The sequence below is a fragment of the Bos grunniens genome, chromosome 7 (assembly GCF_055505025.1).
Source record: "Bos grunniens cultivar Pamir isolate PY7600 chromosome 7, Bosgru_T2T1.0, whole genome shotgun sequence".
Taxonomy (NCBI): domain Eukaryota; kingdom Metazoa; phylum Chordata; class Mammalia; order Artiodactyla; family Bovidae; genus Bos; species Bos grunniens.
Window position 1 is genome coordinate 97,219,866 of NC_141171.1, and position 20,790 is coordinate 97,240,655.

Consider the following 20,790-nt stretch of genomic DNA (forward strand, 5'->3'; position numbering starts at 1 on the left):
TTACTTTGATTTAACATTTTGATGTTAATGATGATCAGCATTTATGTCAGCTTTTATTGATAATCAACTTTTATTAATGTCATGATATACAAAAGAATAGCCTTTAGCAATATATTCATGAAGAATTTTTAAAAATCATGGGAAAAATGTACATATCAACAGAGGTATCAGTGTTACACATTGCTGATGTTCTTGGTTACTCATCCATCAGCTATTTCCTTCTCCTCTCTGCCTTTAAATATAGTTGGAGGAACGTATGAGGTTTGGAGCTATGGTAGCCATGTTAAGAATAAGAAATTTAAAGGAAAAAAATGACCCAGATACTTAACATTAATCAGTCCCCAACAAACCTGAAATGATTTCCTGCAAATCATTTTATTATAGGAGGTAATGAACTCTATTGAATAAACTATATTTAGTTGGATTCTTTGAGAAGTGCAACTCAAACATTCTAATGAGTTCAATGAAATATGTTTGAGGTTTGAAGAAGCATAAAATAAAGGAGCTATTGCCCCATACTGGAAAATTGAACAAGGTTTTAGTAATGATGGAAAGATGCATAAAAATTACCTGGATGAAAAAAAAAATCAGAATATCCTCCTATGAAAAGATAATAGATGATAAAGGTAGAAAGTTATAAAAGAACAGTACTATGATGTAAAACAAAGAAGTAGGTTGGATAGAGGAGGTTCAAGTTGTGAAAATGTTTGTATGTCCTAATGACATCATTGGAAATTTTGCTATAAGCAACAGTAATCTAATGGAGTGCGTAATTAAGTTATTGTTAGATACTTCTGTTTATATTTTATGATTTATAAGGCTAGAGTAAGAATCTCTCAGTAATATTTCAGGTAAGAAATGATGTTAACATAAATTATACATTGGTAATAGGAATATTAAAGAAGAAATATGATCAAGAAACAGTTGGGAAATAAAATTGAAAATACCCAATTTATTGGACGTGAAGACAAGGAAGATAAAACAACTTAGGATTATTTTCAGGTTTCTGGCTTGAGGAGATAGTGTATAGAAAATAAGGGATAAAAAGCTAGTTATGATAATTTAATTTCCAAATGCCAAATACCTAATGTTTTGTTTTAATTATTTTCTAATGGAAAGTTAAATTAAATAAATATACTTCCCTGCTATGGCATATATAGAATATTACTCAAATATTCTTGATAACACATGGTAATAACTGTGAATATCAATTATTGATGGTGCTGTAAAATATTTATATACTCGAGGGCTTGGACTGACATAATACTTTTCTATGGCAGATTATTGTGGAATTCTATGGTGTTAATTAAATTGTTCTATATCAATTTCATGGTTACTCTTTATTCTTCATTATTTGTAGACCATGAGTTATCAATTGATTCATTTCTTCAACCATGTATTAAATTCACATTGTGTTAGACATTTTTCTGCACACGGAGGGTACGGTGCTGAGCAAGACACAGTCACTCTTCTCAGGGACCTTATACTGTACTGAGGAAAGACTGACAGTAAACAAGAGACATACATGTCAAGATAATTCAACTTAGTAACAAACTTTGAAGGAAACAAAATAGAAGTTTCCAGGGATTAGGCCAACAGAGAGTAAGCTGGTAAGGAAGGAAATCACCTTTTGAGAGGCAATTTTTAAGTGAAACCTAAGTAGGTGCTGTCTGGGGAGGCCTTACAAATAGCTGTGAAAAGAAGAGAAGTGAAAAGCAAAGAAGAAAAGGAAAGATATAAACATCTGAATGCAGAGTTCCAAAGAATAGCAAGAAGCGATAAGAAAGCCTTTTTCAGTGATCAATGCAAAGAAATAGAGGAAAACAACAGAATGGAAAACACTAGGGATCTCTTCAAGAAAATCAGAGATACCAAAGGAACATTTCATGCAAAGATGAGCTTGATAAAGGACAGAAATGGTATGGACCTAACAGAAGCAGAAGATATTAAGAAGAGATGGCAAGAATACACAGAAGAACTGTACAAAAAAGATCTTCACAACCCAGATAATCATGATGGTGTGATCACTGACCTAGAGCCAGACATCCTGGACTGTGAAGTCAAGTGGGCCTTAGAAAGCATCACTACGAACAAAGCTAGTGGAGGTGATGGAATTCCAGTTGAGCTATTCCAAATCCTGAAAGATGATGCTGTGAAAATGTTGCACTCAATATGCCAGCAAATTTGGAAAACTCAGCAATGGCCACAGGACTGGAAAAGGTCAGTTTTCATTCCAATCCCAAAGAAAGGCAATGCCAAAGAATGCTCAAACTACCGCACAATTGCACTCATCTCACATGCTAGTAAAGTAATGCTCAAAATTCTCCAAGCCACGCTTCAGCAATATATGAACCGTGAACTTCCTGATGTTCAAGCTGGTTTTAGAAAAGGCAGAGGAACCAGAGATCAAATTGCCAACATCCGCTGGATCATGGAAAAAGCAAGAGAGTTCCAGAAAAACATCTATTTCTGCTTTCTTGACTATGCCAAAGCCTTTGACTGTGTGGATCACAATCAACTGTGGAAAATTCTTCAAGAGATGGGAATACCAGATCATCTGATCTGCCTTTTGAGAAATTTGTATGCAGGTCAGGAAGCAACAGTTAGAACTGGACATGGAACAACAGACTGGCTCCAAATAGGAAAAGGAGTTCATCAAGGCTGTATATTGTCACCCTGTTTATTTAACTTATATGCAAAGTACATCATGAGAAACGCTGGACTGGAAGAAACACAAGCTGGAATCAAGATTGCCAGGAGAAATATCAATAACCTCAGATATGCAGATGACACCACCCTTATGGCAGAAAGTGAAGAGGAACTCAAAAGCCTCTTGATGAAAGTGAAAGTGGAGAGTGAAAAAGTTGGCTTAAAGCTCAACATTCAGAAAATGAAGATCATGGCGTCCGGTCCCATCACTTCATGGGAAATAGATGGGGAAACAGTGGAAACAGTGTCAGACTTTGTTTTTATGGGCTCCAAAATCACTGCAGATGTTGACTGCAGCCATGAAATTAAAAGACGCTTACTCCTCGGAAGAAAAGTTATGACCAACCTAGATAGCATATTCAAAAGCAGAGACATTACTTTGCCAACAAAGGTTCGTCTAGTCAAGGCTATAGTTTTTCCTGTGGTCATGTATGGATGTGAGAGTTGGACTGTGAAGAAGGCTGAGCGCCGAAGAATTGATGCTTTTGAACTGTGGTGTTGGAGAAGACTCTTGAGAGTCCCTTGGACTGCAAGGAGATCCAACCAGTCCATTCTGAAGGAGATCAGCCCTGGGATTTCTTTGGAAGGAATGATGCTAAAGCTGAAACTCCAGTACTTTGGCCACGTCATGCGAAGAGTTGACTCATTGGAAAAGACTGTGATGCTGGGAGGGATTGGGGCCAGGAGGAGAAGGGGACGACAGAGGATGAGATGGCTGGATGGCATCACTGACTCGATGGAGGTGAGTCTGAGTGAACTCTGGGAGTTGGTGATGGACAGGGAGGCCTGGCGTGCTGCGATTCATAGGGTCGCAAAGAGTCGGACATGACTGAGCGACTGGTCTGATCTGATCTGAAGTAAGTGATGAAGATCTCATGATGCTAATCTCTGAGAGGTAAGGATTTTGGAGGCAGAAGCCAAGCAGAGGAAAGATGGAGAAGGGGACATAAATGTGCTGAATTTGAGGAACTGAGAGGTTGTTGAAGCTGAATGATCAAGGGGGTTGGGCTGGACGTGGCGCAGATCATAAAGTCCTAGGACCCTGTCACAAGAAGATGAATATTATCCAACTACAATGAGAAGCACGGATGTACTTAAATCATAGGGATGATGTAGTCACGTTTATACAAAGACAATTCAATTTTCTGAGTGGAGAATGGAAATATGAAAATAAAAGTGGAAAGGAGACCAGTTAGAAAGGTATTGTATGAGTCCAGGCAGGCAAGTAGCAATAGGAAGAGAAGTAGAAGCACCGAATATATTTTTAAGGCAAAACTGAAAGAACATGTTGTTCATAGAATATTTTCTCCCTACAATGTTGCTGCTACTTTACTGTAGATTATTACATTCAGATTATCAGGTGGCCACCAGTCCATCCTAAAGGAGACCAGTCCTGGGTGTTCATTGGAAGGACTGATGCTGAGACTAAAACTCCAGTACTTTGGCTACCTCGTGTGAAGAGCTGACTCATTGGAAAAGACCCTGATGCTGGGAGGGATTGGGGGCAGAAGTACAAGCGGTTGATAGAGGATGAGAAGGCTGGATGGCATCACCGACTTGATGCACTTGAGTTTGGGTGAACTCTGGGAGTTGGCAATGGACAGGGAGGCCTGGCGTGCTGCAATTCATGGGGTCACAAGAGTTGGACATGACTGAGTGACTGAACTGAACTGAACTGATGATGATCTAAAGTGGACTCTGAATAATAGTTTGAAGGGTATTTTGTAAGTAGAGTTTAAACTCAGTGTATTGTCTTTATGCCTTTAGAGTGTTTTGTGGATTCTCAGAAGATTATTGGAGAGTAGCTTCTTTAAAAATGTGAAATTGGTGTGCTACAGAGTAATTTTAAGATTTGTATTTTGAGTACATCAGCATCAATTTGAAAGAGCTTGCTTGTGATTCTCAGTACCCCACAGCAAAGCGATGAGTGTTATCCAAGAAATTATGTCTCCTGGTAGATAGACCAAAATTTGGAGACTTTGAGATGTTCTCATTTTCACTAATCATATACTCTCTGACCTTGCTCATTACCTTTAATGGCTCTATGTTACAGTTTCTCAGCCTTTGAATGGCAATAATGATCTTTTCCATCTAAGTTGAGATATATTTGAAAAGTACATGGAACTTGGCAACAGGAAATCACTACGTTGACAACAATTTATTGTTAGCTTTATGGCCAATTCACATCCCAAAGGAATTGGAGTCATTGCTATTTGAAGGTTGTCCAGTTCATTTTTTGGATAGATGGCTGACCCAGTACAGCAGCGACACCAAGTCCCTGAACAATTATACTCAAACTCTGCCTTGGTTGTGACAGAAAAAAAAATATGGTTGTTGAATCAATGGGGCTGTAAAAATGACTTGCCTTTCTTCTAACCTGTTGGGAAATGCAAGAAAATGCTGGGGTTGGAGGTTTAAAAAGAAGTCAGCACTGTTTTTTAAAATAGTTTCAATTTTAAGGTATTGTAATTTAAGACTTATTAGTTTTGTTTCTTAAATATTCATGAGAAATATTCTTATTTGATTAAAAATTTACTGTGTATTTCATGATAATAAGGTCAATCTAATAAATGTGACAAGAGATGCTAAGTGTTTATAGAAACATGAATTTGTGAAAATCATTACGTTTGGTGAAATAAAGTAAGTTATATAGATAAGGTGACATTTATCTATTTCCACAAAGTGCATATGAGGGAAGACTGTTTTCCTCCTAAGAAAATAAGGTGAGTCAACACTTTCAAATGGAAATACAGTGGTTACAATTGAGGAGAGTTGAATATATTCACTGGAGCACACAGAGAGGGGAAAGAAACCAAATAAAGAGACAGAGTAGGCTTAATGGTAACACTTTTAATGACAAGCTTAGAATTTGAATGCTGTATCATAGATGGGATGGAGAAGGCAATGGCACCCCACTCCAGTACTTTTGCCTGGAAAATCCCAGGGATGGAGGAGCCTGGTAGGCTGCAGTCCATGGGGTTGCTAAGAGTCGGACACGACTGAGCGACTTCACTTTCACTTTTCACTTGCATGCATTGGAGAAGGAAATGGCAACCCACTCCAGTGTTCTTGACTGGAGAATCCCAGGGACGCGGGAGCCTGGAAGGCTGCCGTCTCTGCGGTCGCACAGAGTCGGACACGACTGAAGTGACTTAGCAGCAGCAGCAGCATCATAGATGGGAACACTACAATTGAGGTAATCTGGTTTCTGCTTAATTTTAAAGTCTTTTTGATGGGATCCGCATAGAGATACCATTACCTAATATCCCCCCTCAAATTAATTATAAATATAGATTAAAAAACAGAATCAATTTAAAGAGGTAGAGAAACCTATTTTTTTACTGAGATAAAATTCATATGCCATAAAATTCACCCTCTTAAAGTATATAGCTCAGTGTGCTTGCTATTCATAGTGTCCAATCATCACAACTGCTTAACTTGAGAAAAGTTGCATCGCTCCCAAAAGATAACCCATACTTAATGGCAGTCACTTCTTTCCTGTTCTTCACAGTACCACTAAGACATAATATTACTGATGCAAACTAATTAGTGGTGCGTGCTAAGTCGCTTTAGTTGTGTCCAACTCTTTTCAACCTGATGGACTGTAGCCTGCCAGACTTTTCTGTCCATGGGATTCTCCAGGCAAGAAAACTGGAATGGGTTGCCGTGGCCTCCTCAAGGGGATCTTCCTGAACCGGGGATGGAACCCTGTGTCTTTTAAGCCTCCTGAATCTCTGTGTCTCCTGTATCGGCAGATGGGTTCTTTACCACTAGCACCGCCTGGGAAGCCCAATTAGTGGTAGAAGTTACTCATCTGATTTTTGTGGATTGTAAACGTATGCACTGAGGTAGTTTGGATGCTTAAAGACCTAAAACATGACCAATTTCTTTCAGTTAACATGGTGTTTGTAGTGTTATCCATGTTGTGGCATGTAACAGTATAATATTGTTTTATTGTCAAATAATATTCCATTTAAGGAATATGACACATTTTGTATATCAGCTGATGAACATCTGGATTGTTTCACTTTTTGGCTATTATAAATAATGCTGTGGATAGTAACATAGAGGTTTTTATGCATTTATATTGTTAACTGTTTGTGCGTGCATACACTCACGCTCATTCGTGTACGACTCTGGGACTCCATGGATTCTACCCTGTCAGGCTCCTCTGTCCATGGGATTTTCAGTTGTTCAGAGTGAAACTGAAGGATAAAAGGCTAACTCTATTTTTAACATTTTAAAGAACTACTGACTTTTTTTCTGAAGTAGCTGTACTATTTGACAATTCCACTAGTGATGTTTAAGTGTTCCAATTTCTCCACATCCTTTCCAACACATGTTATTTTCCATATTTTTGATTTTAGTTATGAGTGAAAGGCATATCTCACTGGGTACTCTGTGTATTTCTCTAATGACTAATGATTTGATTGAACACATTTTTGTATGTTTGGCTTCCCTCATAGTTCAGTTGGTAAAGAATCTGCCTGTAATGCAGGAGACCCTGGTTCAATTCCTGGGTCAGGAAGATCTGCTGGAAAAGGGATAGGCTAACCCCTCCAATGTTCTTGGGCTTCCCTTGTGGCTCAGCTGGTAAAGAATCTGCCTGCAATGTAGGAGACCTGGGTTTGATCCCTGGGTTGGAAAGATCCTCGGGAGAAGGGAAAAGCTAACCACTCCAGTATTCTGGCCTGGAGAATTCCATGGCCTATTAGTCCATGGGGTCGCAAATAGTCAGACGCAACTTTCACTTTCTATTTTTGTGTTAGTTAACAGCATATGTTCTTTAGAGAAATTTCTATTCAAATCCGTAACACATTTTTAAGCTGGTTTGTCTTTTTGACATTGAGATGTAAGATTCTTTATATATTCTTGATATAAGTCCATTATCAAATATCTTAGATGTATCGTATCTGATGAAAATATGTAATATATTTTCTCCCCTTTCTGAGTTGTCATTTTCTTGATGGTTCCTTTTGAAGCACAATTTTTAAAATTTAGCTTATGTTTAATTTGTATATTTTTTCTTTTGTAGATGGTGATTTTGGTGTTATAGCTAAGAATCCATTGCTAAATCTGAGGTATTTACTCCTATATTTCCTTGTAAGAGTATTATATTTGTACTCTCTATATGTGAGTCTTTGATACATTTTAAGTTAATTTTTTATATATAGCATGAGATAAGCAAAAAGTGAACATATTGTTGTCTTTAAAGATTCTTCTTTTACCATTGAATTGTCTTAGAACTTTTGTCAAAATTCAATTAACCATAAATGTAATTTATGGACTTTCAATTCTGTTCTATTGATTGATGTTTCTGTTTCTTATCCAAGGACCACAGTGTCCTGATAACAAGAGATTTTTAGTAAGTTTTGAAATCAAAATGTGTGAGTCTTCTTACTTTGTTTTTCTCTTTGTACATTGTTCACACTCTTCTGGACCTATTGTAGTTCCATATGAATTTTAGGATTGGATTGTAGTTTTCTGCCAAAAAGCTACTTAGGATTTTGAAAAAGATTATTATTATTATTTTTGTAGATCAATTTGAGGAGTGTTGTCCTCTTAATACTAAGTGTTTAAAGCTATGACCATGAGTTATATTTCTATTTACACATTTTCTTATGGATCTTTACTTTCAAGAGTCTTTTGTGGTATTCAGTGTACAATTCTTGTGTTGCTTCTTTTTTTAATTTAAGTATTTTATACTGCTTGATATGATATAAATTGATTTGTTTTCTTAATTTTACTTTTGGATTGTTCATTAGCTAGTTTATAGAAAAATTTTCATATTCCACATCAATCATGTGTCTCACAGTCTTGATTAACTATTAAATTTAACAATTTTTCTTTTGTGAGTTTCTTAGGAAATGTTATATATAATACCATGGATCTAAAAATGAGATAATTTTACCTCTTCCTTTTTAATCTGGACATCCTTTACATATTTACATATTTACTTTTCTTTTTTAAATGCCCCATCTGTTCAGTTCAGTTCAGTTCAGTTGCTCAATCATCTCTGACTCTTTGTGACTCCATGGACTGCCAGGGTTCCCTGTCCAACATCTCCTAGAGCCTACTCAAACTCATGTCCATTGAGTCAGTGATGCCATCCAATCATCTCGACCTCTGTCCTCCCCTTTTCCTCCTGCCTTCAATCTTTCCCAACATCAGGGTCTTTTCAAATGAGTCAGTTCTTCACATCAGGTGGCCAAAGTATTGGAGTTTCAGCTTCATCATCAGTCCTTCCAAAGAAGACTCAGGATTGATCTCCTTTAGAATGGACCAGTTGGATCTCCTTGCAGTCCAAGGGACTCTCAAGAGTCTGCTCCAACACCATTCTTTGGCGCTCAGCTTTCTTTATACTCCAACACTCATATCCATACTTGACTACCAGAAAAACCAGTTTTGAGTAGATGGACCTTTGTTGGCAAAATAATGTCTCTGCTTTTTAATATGCTGTCTAGGTTGGTCATAGCTTTTCTTCCAAAGAACAAGCATCTTTTAATTTCATGGCTGAAGTCACCATCTTCAGTGATTTTGGAGCCCCCAAAGATAAAGTCTGTCACTGTTTCCCCATCTATTTGCCACGAAGTGATGGGACTGGGTGCCATGATCTTAGTTTTCTGAATGTTGAGCGTTAAGCCAACTTTTTCACTCTCCACTTTCACTTTCATCAAGAGGCTCTTTAGTTCCTTTTCACTTTCTGCCATAAGGTTGGTGTCATCTGCATATCTGAGGTTATTGATATTTCTCCCAGCAATGTTGATTCCAGTTTGTGCTTCATCCAGCCTGGTGTTTCACATGATGTACTCTGCATATAAGTTGAATAAGCACAGTGACAATATACAGCCTTGATGTACTTCTTTCCTGATTTGGAACCAATCTGTTGTTCCAAATCCAGTTCTAACTGTTGCTTCCCGAACTACATACAGACTTCTCAGGAGCTAGGTCAGGTGGTCTGGTATTCTCATCTCTTTCATAATTTTCTACAGTTTATTGTGATCCACACAGTCAAAGGCTTTGGCATAGTCAATAAGGCAGAAGTAGATGTTTTTCTGGAACTCTCTTGCTTTTTCGATGATCCAGCAGATGTTGGCAATTTGATTTCTGGTTCCTCTGCCTTTTCTAAAACCAGCTTGAACATCTGGAAGTTCACAGTTCATGTATTGTTGAAGCCTGGCTTGAAGAATTTTGAGCATTAATTTGCTAGCATGTGAGATGAGTGTGATTGTGCAGTAGTTTGAGCATTCTTTGGCAATGCATTTCTTTGGGATTGGATTGAAAACTGACGTTTTCCAGTCCTGTGGCCACTGCTGAGTTTTCCAAATTTGCTGGCAGCATGAGTGTAACACTTTCACAGCATCATTTTTTAGGATTTGAAATAGCTCAACTGGAATTCCATCACCTCCACTAGCTTTGTTTGTAGTGATGCTTCCTAAGGCCCACTTGACTTCCCATTCCAGGGTGTCTGGCTCTAGCTGAGTGATCATCTATAACCTTTAATAATGTTGAATTGAAGTGGTGAGGGCAGACATCATTGTCTTTTCTTAATCTTAAAAGTAAAGCTTTCAGTCTTTCACTTCAATTACAATGTTACTGAAGTTTATTTGTTGATGCTCTTTACTAGATTGAGGAAGGTTCATTTTGTTTCTAGTTTGTTTATTTTTTCCTCTTTAAGGGTAAATAACAGAATAACTTCAATTTAAATAAAATTAATACCTGAATTTCAGTCCTATATGACTTCTTTCTATAAATATTTTTTATTCCAAAGATGCATGTGTTTTCTTTAGTCTTAAAAGTTCTCTAAAGAATTTTGGATTCTTTAACAATTTTAAAATTATTTAATTCTTGATATAGATTTAAAGCAATCTAATCATTTGTTTTTCAGAAAAGCATTATTGAAAAATGGAACCAAACCCTGCTAACTTTGAAAAAACCATTGTCCTAGATATTGAGAAGATGAGCTTACAATGAAAAGTTAATCACCTACTCTTTCTGGACACCTTAGGCCAGCAGCATTCACCCAGAAAGGAATACTTCATCATGTATCTAGAATATATGTTTGTCCTTTTGCATAGAATAAAATGAAAGAGTTAGGAGAGACAGAGATAGAGACAGAGACAGGCAGAATGAAAGATGTAGATATTCAATGTTATTTATTTTGTTGTGAAAAGCCACTTTGGAAAGTAATGACCTTTAATTCCAAACCACATGTAGAATTTTCTCAGAGCATTGGAGAGTTCCATGTCTTTTTTTTTTTTCCCCTTACCTTTTCTTTAGCTTTTCATTGTATTTGGGTAATCTGAAAGTCAAGAGAGGCAGACTTGTGTGTTTGGATATTTTCCCAGTTCTTAGTGAGCCAATACTACGTTATAGTCCTTGAAAACATAATTATTTTAAAAGAAATGGGTTGAAGTTCCCCCTCTCCCTTTTCACACACTGCAGGAAACTGTTAATGGACTCCCCTCCCGAGGTGCCTATATTGTTGGAAAAGCAAAAAAATGTCTTGGATCCATTGCTTATAACATTTTGCTAGTAGATATAAAAAGCTGACAATTTTGTCGTAGTTCTTTGTGGCAATTATTTGTACTTCCCTAACCTAGTGTGTACTTCATGTTCACACATGTCCTAATTATCTAATTATTCTGTTCTGCAGTGAGTGATTTTGAATAGCTTTTACCATCTACTTACCATAAAGGTATAATAAGATGATTAATAAGAACATGTATAAAACATTTGGAATGCAGAAAGGAGCAATTTTTAAAACTAATGAAATATTACAGGGAGCATTCTTATTTCTATGTTTTCAGAAATATATTTGTTTTGGCATAATAATACATGAACCCACACATTTAAGATGTCATATTTTAATAAGACATGTCCTCTATAAAAGTGAAATATCTGTAATTCTTTCATTGATTTATTTTGAAGTGAAATGTTATTTTTTACTACAAAATAATTCCATTTATTTTAAAAAGTTATAAGTAAAAATTAAAGGTGAAAATAATGCCCCCTGTATTCATCTCTCTGCAAAGTGACCATTGTTAAACCATCAGTAGCTGCCCTTCCAGTTGATTTATCAGTTTATATAGACACATAGCTATTTGTCACAGCAGTTATTAAATAAATGCATAATGATACATATATAATTTTAATTTTTTTGCAATGTAGTGTTTTTATACTGTATGTGTTTCTCTTCTACTGCTTTTTTTTCTTAATGATGTATTAGTACTTTGTATACTCTGCAGAATTCTGCCCCCTTATTTACTTAGTTGCTTAATGTGTTTTATAGCTAACATAACCAATTTTCTATTGTTAAATGTTCACATAGATTGACTTTCTTTGTTCTGTTTACAGTCCATGATGAAAATCCTGCCAATTAAGTCCACTGCATAACTTTAGGAAAATTTCTCTGAAACATAACTACCAGTTGTTCTTCGTATGAGAAAACATGTGATTTAATGAACAAAAATGTACTGGCCAAATAGCTTTTGTAAAGATACCAATTTACATTCCCACCAGCAATGTATGAAAATCCCCATGCCCTATTACTTAGGCTGGATCTCTAGATTATTTTTAATTTTTGTCAATTGAAAAACATCTGACATTTCATTATTTTAATTTGTTTGAATTAAATCCTGAGTTAAGTAATAATCTTTCCAGTCTAGTTTCTCTCTCTTTGAATTACATGTTTTACTTATAAAAATTTTAAGTTTAATATTGATAACTGAAAAAAATGAATAGCTTAAATGATCTTTTCCTAAACTTGGATGGAAAAGAAAACTATTTATCAAATAAATTAATGGGCTTTATATTTGATACATAATTTTTTTTAAATATAAATATTTACAATATTTTATTTTGTGTTATTATCAATATTTTTTCGCCTAAGATTTTCTGGCTTGCAATGGTGAGGGAGGGAATTTATTACTCCTACTCTTTTTAAATCTTTTATTTTTAGGTTTTATAGTACATGGGACACATTTTTTATGATTTATGAGAAACTAATATTCCAGAAATAGTTTATTTAAAAAATATGTGAATTATAAAATTAAGAGCAATGAAATTTTCAAAATAATATTTTTTCCAGAATGTATATAGTATAAACTTCTAAAAATATTGAAATAGACTGTATATATCTAAAATATGTTCTTTCAAATGATATAACTGTTGGTGGCCAGATATTTTTAATGAATGTGCAGTTTATTTGATGAAACACTGTGTACGTAAAATGCATGGATGTGTATGCTTTATGGGCTAAATGAGAAAACTATTTTCAACAGTATGTGACCTACGGACATGTCCATGTTGTACTAGTTAATGAATTTAACGTTTTAAGAAAGAAAATTTGTACGAGTTTGCTTTTTGCATTGCCTTTTAGAGAATCTATTTTTTAAGACCTTGACCACATCAGACAAGAAATTGCTTTCAGTGTAATATACAACTTGAAAGCTGTTGGACAAATCACCTTATTTATACTTACTTAAAATACCTGTTTATCTTTAATTGAACAAAGTACCAAGTCTTTTACAGAATGTGGATTTTTACAGTGAACCCCAACTTCACAGTATTCTCAGCTTAAAGAAAGACAATAGCAGTAAAAATATACATTTTTTAAGAGAGCTTAACTAATATAGGTGTATCTCAGATATTGCTGGTTCAGCTCCAGATCACCACAATGAAGTGAATATTACAATGAAGGAAGTCACAAGAATTTTTGGTGCATATAAAATTATGTTTATACTATACTGTAGTCTATTGTATGCAATAGCATTATAACTAAAAAAATCAATATGCGTATCTTAACTAAAACATACTTTATTGCTAAAATCTGCTAACTATTATTTGAGCCTTCTGCAAGTTTTAATCTTTTTGCTTGTGGAAGGACTTACTTTGTTGGTGGCTGCTGACTGATTAGAGTAGTGGTTGTTGAGGGTTGGGTGGCTATGTTAATTTCTCAAAGTAAGACAATGAATGTTGCTACATCTTTTATGAGCGATTTCTCTATAGCATGTAAGGCTATTTAACAGCATTTTTCTCATAGTAGAACTTGTTCCAAAATGGAAATCAGTCCTTTCAAACACTGCCACTGCTTTATCAACTAAGCTTGTATGATGTTCTAAACCCTTTGTTTTAATTAAAAACGGTTTTTCCAGCATCTTCATCAGAATTAGATGTCATTTCAAGAAGCAATTTTCTTTGCTCATCCATAAGAAGCAGCTCCTCACTCATTAAAATTTTATCACAACTTTGCAGCAGTTCAGCCACATCTTCAGGCTCCACCTTTAATTCTAGCTCTTCTGTTATTTCTATCACATGTGCAGTTACTTCCTCCACTGAAGTCTTGAACTCCTCACAGTCATTCGTAAGAGTTGGATCAACTTCTTCCAGCCTCTTGTTAATGTTAATATTTTGACCTCTTCTCATGAATGTTCTCAATGGCATCTAGAATCCTTTCCAGAAGGTTTTCAATTAACTTTGCCAAGATCCATCAGAGGAATCTCTATTGATGGCAGCTATGGCCTTACAGAATGTGCTTCTTAAAGAATGAACTTGAAAATTAAAGTACACATTGATCCATGGGCTGCAGAATGGATGTTGTGTTAGCAGGTATGAGAGCATGAATCTCATTTTCATCTCCACCAGAGCTCTTGGCTGACCAGGTGCACTGACAAGTGAGCAGTGATATTTTGAAAGAAATCTTTTTCTTTTTTCTTTTTTTTTGAGTAGTAGGTCTCAAAATGGGCTTAAATATTTATATTAAATCATATTATAAAGAGACATGCTATTATCTAGGCTTTGTTGTTCCATTTATAGAGCACAGCCTGAGTAGATTTAGCCTAGGATTTTTAGGAATGGTAAATGAGCATTGACTTCAACTTTAACTCACATTACCCTCAACAAGAGAGTCAATTTGTTCTTTGTAATTTTGAAGCTAGACATTGACTTCTCCTCTCTAGCTGTGAAAAGCCTAGATGGCATGTTCTTCCAATTTGTTGTTTAGCATAGTCATGTTCATTAGTGATCTTAGCTAGATCTTCTGGATAACGTGCTTACAGTTTCTACATCAGCATTTGCTAGGTTCATCTTGCACTTTGATGCTATGGAGATGGCTTCTTTTCTTAAACCACATGAATCAATTTCTGATATTTTCAAATTCTTATATTTTCTTTTGAGTTTCCTCTTTTTCAACCTTCATAGAATTAAAGTGAGTTAGACTTAAGCTTTGACTTAAGGGAATCCTATGGCTGATTTAATCTTCTATTAAAACTTTCTCCCGATAAGCAATCAGGCTGTTTCACTTTCATATTATGCATGTGTTCTGTGCTGGAGAAGTACTTTTAATTTTCTTCAAGAACTTTTCCTTTGCATTCACCACTTGTCTAACTGGGCGAGAGGCCTAGTTTTCAGCCTATCTTACTTTTCAACATATTTTCTTCACTAAGCTTAATTTTTTTTTTTTTCTCTAGCTTTTGATTCAAAATGAGAGATGTGTGAGTCTTCCTTTCATTTTGAATACTTAGAAGTCATTGTAGGGTTATTAACTGGTCTAATTTAAAAATTGTGTCGACAGTCAGACACAACTTGGTGCTTTAACAACAACATACATAGTAGTATGTGTGTGCTAATCCAAATCTCCCAGTTCACCTGCCTCCCCTTCTCCCTGGCATCCATTCTCTATTTCTGTGTCTCTGTTTTGACAATTGGTTATTTGAATGCTGTGTGAATATTTGATATTAAAAGTTATTATTTTAGGAGTGTGGAAAAAAAAAAAAAACCTGTCATCTCTTGGAGAGCAGGGAGGCCTGAGGAGAAGGAGAGAGAAGAAAAGCTGCTCAGTGAAACAGCCAGAACACATACAACATTTATTGATTAAGTTTGCCTTCTGGATGGGGTTTGTGGCACTCCCAAAATAAGAATAGCATCAAGGACCACTGATAACAGATCACCTTAACAAATACAATAAGTTTGAAATGTGAGATTTATCTAATTGTGATTCAGAAACAAGAAATCAGAAAATGCTGTTGAAAAAAATGAAACCAACAGATTTGCTCAATGCAGAGTTGCCAGAATTCGCCCAAAATTACAAAGCACAGTATCTGCAAAGCACAATGAAATGAAGCACAATAAAACAAGATATGCCTGTACTGAGTTTTGAAGGGAACTAAATACATAAACTAGTCAATAAATGTCTCCATTAAATAAGATATTCCATATCTTTTCAGAACTTGGGTAATAGATAAGGAAGTCCTCATGGAGTATTGTGCAGTAACTCCTACATTTTAGTTTTAGCTAAGAAGTAGAATAATCAAAAAAATATTGGGGACCAATATCCATTAGTCAACTTTGTCTTTTTCCAAATAAATGTAACGATATAAAAATATCCTCAAAAAGTCAGTCATTGCCTAAAATAAAGGGTCTTTTATACCAAAGGAATATGGTGTGCATGATTTCATTGTTAATTACAATCTTCTACATTGAAAATATTTATCCTTAGGGGAATATCATTATGTTGCCTTGATTTTATGAATTTATACTGAGCAACTGAACTGAACTGATGTATATACAAACCAGATTTTAGGAATTAATGACCACAGTCTTCTTTTGAGAAACTTGAATAAGAAAAGTTGTTATTTGAGGGAGTGGAAATAGTCTTGGTTAGATGAATGAAATAAAGTGTAATTTAAAGAACCTTTCAAGAAAGTAAGTGTGGAGTACTTCAAATCAGACACACTGGGTGTTTAGGTAACATATAGCCTCCCTGAATGTCATTTAATCTTTCCATGGGTAGAGCATGTCATTAGTTTGAACTATTCCATTTGCAGTATACTTGTCTTAATATTCACTTCTTCTGTCAGCCTATGGAAACATAGAGGGTATATAAAGGCTTGTGACCCAAATGTCTTGTTATATTAAACACAAAGTTAATTGAATGGAGGTGCATAATATAAAGTTATCAAAATGAGTGAGGGAACGGAAGGTCTATGTGTGTAGAAAATCTCTATTTGGGGGGTTGATTTCAGTTCACCCATAGTGTGTGATGATCTGAACACTTCGGTTTATCTTCTTCATTGGCCTTTGGTATAGAACTCTTATTCACTGTGTTCAGAGAAGCTTTCAGAAACATAGAGCTATTACCAGAAATAGTCATCTACAGTCTGGATTATTCAAAATTTACCACTGACAGACATTGACAATGAAAGAAGACAATTAAAAAGCTATATACTGGGGTACATCCATTATTTATCCCTCTTCTACTTCTTCACAGGTGACTCATATAGCAGTGGAATATTATCTTTTAAAAAATGTGTTTATTTGTGTATGACATACATACTACGAAGTACACAAATGTTAAGATGAAAGAATTTTTATGACCCATTTCAGTCATTATCACCTAAAATACAACTAGTATTTTTAGTTCTATCACTATATATTTGTTTTCTCTATTTAACTTTACTAAATGGAATCATCCTCTTCATGGATAGCAGCCTTGTTGTGGCAAAGGGTCTTACATAACTTAGTGAAGCCATGAGCCATGTCACGTAGGACCACTCAGGACGGATGGGTCGTAGTTAAGTGCTTCTCATAAAATGTGGTTCACTGGAGGAGGGAATGACAAACCACTCCAGTAATTTTGCCACGAGAACCCCATGAACAGTATTAAAAGGCAAAAAAATATGACACCAGAAGATGACCCCCCACCCAGGTCAGAAGGTATCCAATATGCTCCTGGGAGAAATATATATTGCCAAATAAATTTTCAAGCAGTTTTCCATTTTATATTCCCAGAGAATTCCAGTCATTTAATGTTCTTGCCAATGCTTATTTTTGTCAGTTTTTAAGATTTTAATTTTAAAACCATCCTAGTAAAATTGGGTTGATTAGTTAAGAACTTAACTTCCTATAAGTGGCACATATTCACTAACTCTTACCTTCTATTAATCAACCTAAATGACCATTTCAAAGTATGTGTTCTTGAACATTCATTTACAATACATTTAATTTTAAAAGATTTTGTTTGCAATATAATTACTCAAGTGACTTTGAAGTAACTACAGGATGATGCTTTCCTTAGTCTGGCATTTTAGAATCTCTACAGTCTGGTCATTATTTTTTCCTGTGTCATAGGACCTGTGATGGCTCAATAGTTTGTGATTCCAAAATAAATGCAATATTAACAAAACTAAATTTTATCAGGTCAAATGTTCTTTCCTACATATGACAAAAAATAAGGCCTTAACCTTCTCAGTTTCCCCTCTTTATATAGAAAGGAAAGTTTTTTTCTGGGTAAGGGATGATATCACATACAGTGGAGAACCTGAATTTATACACATGTATTTGAGTAGATTTCTTCAGCTCTGATAAAATTCTGCTTCTCTCACTTACTTGCTATGTGATTATGCATGTATATTCTTAAAATATTTCTTCTACAGGGTTGTTGATATAATTAAACAATATAGGCAAAACCTGCTTATGTTTTTGACATATAATATGTATATAATACTTATTAGTTATATATTTCCATGCTTCAAAGATGAGTTCAAGCCATTTATTTTCACTAACTTTTTTCTATACATTTTAAATTTTATTTAATGGTTTCTTTGGTAAATTTTATCCTTCAGATTTATTTTCCATATTTTAAATATCTATCATATATTTAATTTCCAAGAGCACCATTTGTTCATTGTATGCTACTTTTCACAACATTTATAGCAAATACTTCTTGTTTTACAGATACAGAATTATAATTGCCTGACACTTCTAGCCCTAAATATTTTTAATAAGAAAATGTGTTTTGTTCTTTGTAAGGTGTATTTTCTTGCAACTTTGTTTATCCATTTGTGTGCTTTGCTTTATTTTTTTTCTATATATATTTTGTTAGAGGTCTTTTCCAATATCTGAATATTGTGAAATATTTACTCTTATTAAAGAATGAGAAACAGAAAAGTAGGCAAGATGACATGTGCACAGGGTGAGACTTATGGGTTTTTCTGAATAGTGGCTTCATTAGGAGAATCTTTAAAACTGTTATTTCCTTTTAAGTTGGTCAGTTTTTTCAGAAAGTAGTCACCAGTTTCCTATCTTGGTAATACAAGCTTCTTGGTGAAGAGAGAAAGGAACCAGTACAATTCATGTATTTTCTTAATTATTTTCTTTATATACTCTCTTTTTTATTGCTATAACATTTATATTAAAGTTATGACCAACCTAGACAGCATATTAAAAAGCAGAGACATTACTTTGTCAACAAAGGTCCGTTTAGTCAAGGTTATGGTTATTCTAGTAGTCATGTATGGATGTGAGAGTTGGACTATAAAGAAAGCTGAGTGCCGAAGAATTGATGCTTTTGAACTGTGGTGTTGGAGAAGACTCTTGAGAGTCCCTTGGACTGCAAGGAGATCCAACCAGTCCATCCTAAAGGAAATCCATCCTGCATGTTCATTGGTAGGACTGAGGTTGAAGCTAAAACTCTAACACTTTGGCCACCTGATATGAAGAGCTGACTCATTTGAAAAGACCCTGATGCTGGGAAAGATTGAGGGCAGGAGGAGAAGGGGATGACAGAAGATGAGATGGTTGGATGGAGTCACCGACTTGGTGGACATGAGTTTGGGTGGACTTTGGGAGTTGGTGATGGACAGGGAGGTTTGGCATGCTGCGGTTCATGGGGTCACGAAGAGTAGGACATGACTGAGTGACTGAACTGAACATTTATATTTAAGAAACTGCATAGATTTTGCATGGATAGCCCTATGAATTTTGTAAAAAGAAGTATCTGTGTAACCATACCCCACATGTATAATGTATCATCACCCTAGAAAATTCCCTCTTGCTCCTCGCTCATCAGTCACCTCTGCATAGAGGTAACCACCATGCTCATTTATAGCAATTTGCCTGAATTCTGTAAGCTTAGCCTTCCTTTTTCTCAACTCACCATTTGTCTCTTGACCCTCTGCTTTCTAGGTTTAAAAATACTATAGTCATCACATCTTATCCTGTTCTCTTTTTTTGGTAATTTGTCTTTTTAAATAATCATTTTAGTATCACTTTTGTGAGGTTTTAGAAGGAAGCAGAAGTAGTCATGCAGTTCATCTTACATTTTGAATGTACTTTTCAGTGTAATGTCATAATTTTTCTGATGATTATATTTACTTAATTCTTGAGCTGTAGTCCTGATAGTTAATTATGTGAATGACCTAAATCTCTTACTGTTGTGATATTTCCATATCTCTTTTGGCAATTGAATGGATATTTTGGCCTTTTTTATGGGTGCCACTTTTACTACACTAATTCTTTTGTGTCACCCCAAAATAATTGGTTTTGACATTGTTCTGTCCTCACAGTCTTCTACAATATTAAATACATCTCTTGCAGATTATTTCACTTTCATAATTATTCATATTTGATAATGCTTTTCCATATAAGGAATTATTTATTGATATAAGTACAAAAACCCTCTGCATATAGCTGTTGGTTGATTTTCAGTATACTTCTGCAAGATAAAGTGGGTTGTGGTATATCAACATATTTATTTTTCTAGATATGACCACATTTTCTCAGTACTCATAAAACAAAACAGCAAAGATGATAGTATTTTATCAGATCAGATCAGATCAGTCACTCAGTCGTGTCTGACTCTTTGCGACCCCATGAATTGCAGCACGCCAGGCCTCCCTGTCCATCACCAACTCCTGGAGTTCACTGAGACTCACATCCATCAAGTCAGTGATGCCATCCAGCCATCTCATCCTCTGTCGTCCCCTTCTCCTCCTGCCCCCAATCCCTCCCAGCATCAGAGTCTTTTCCAATGAGTCAACTCTTTGCATGACGTGGCCAAAGTACTGGAGTTTCAGCTTTAGCATCATTCCCTCCAAAGAAATCCCAGGGCTGATCTTCTTCAGAATGGACTGGTTGGATCTCCTTGTAGTCCAAGGGACTCTCAAGAGTCTTCTCCAACACTACAGTTCAAAAGCATCAAGTTTTCAGTGCTCAGTGTTCTTCACAGTCCAACTCTCACATCCATACATGACCACAGGAAAAACCATAGCCTTGACTAGACGAACCTTTGCTGGCAAAGTA

At 35.4% G+C, this 20,790-nt stretch overlaps 1 long non-coding RNA gene across 6 annotated transcripts in view; it reads left to right on the plus strand.

The window, feature by feature from the left end:
* LOC147370016 (uncharacterized) overlaps window positions 1–20,790 on the plus strand; it is a 149,441-nt gene that overhangs the window by 68,920 nt on the left and 59,731 nt on the right. For 4 of the 6 annotated variants that reach the window (XR_015168630.1, XR_015168629.1, XR_015168627.1 and 1 more), the window contains one exon: window positions 7,745–7,790. The exons of the other annotated variants lie outside the window; for them this stretch is intronic. This is a non-coding gene — a long non-coding RNA (uncharacterized LOC147370016). The remainder of the gene's footprint in view (window positions 1–7,744; window positions 7,791–20,790) is intronic. 6 annotated transcript variants of the gene reach the window in all.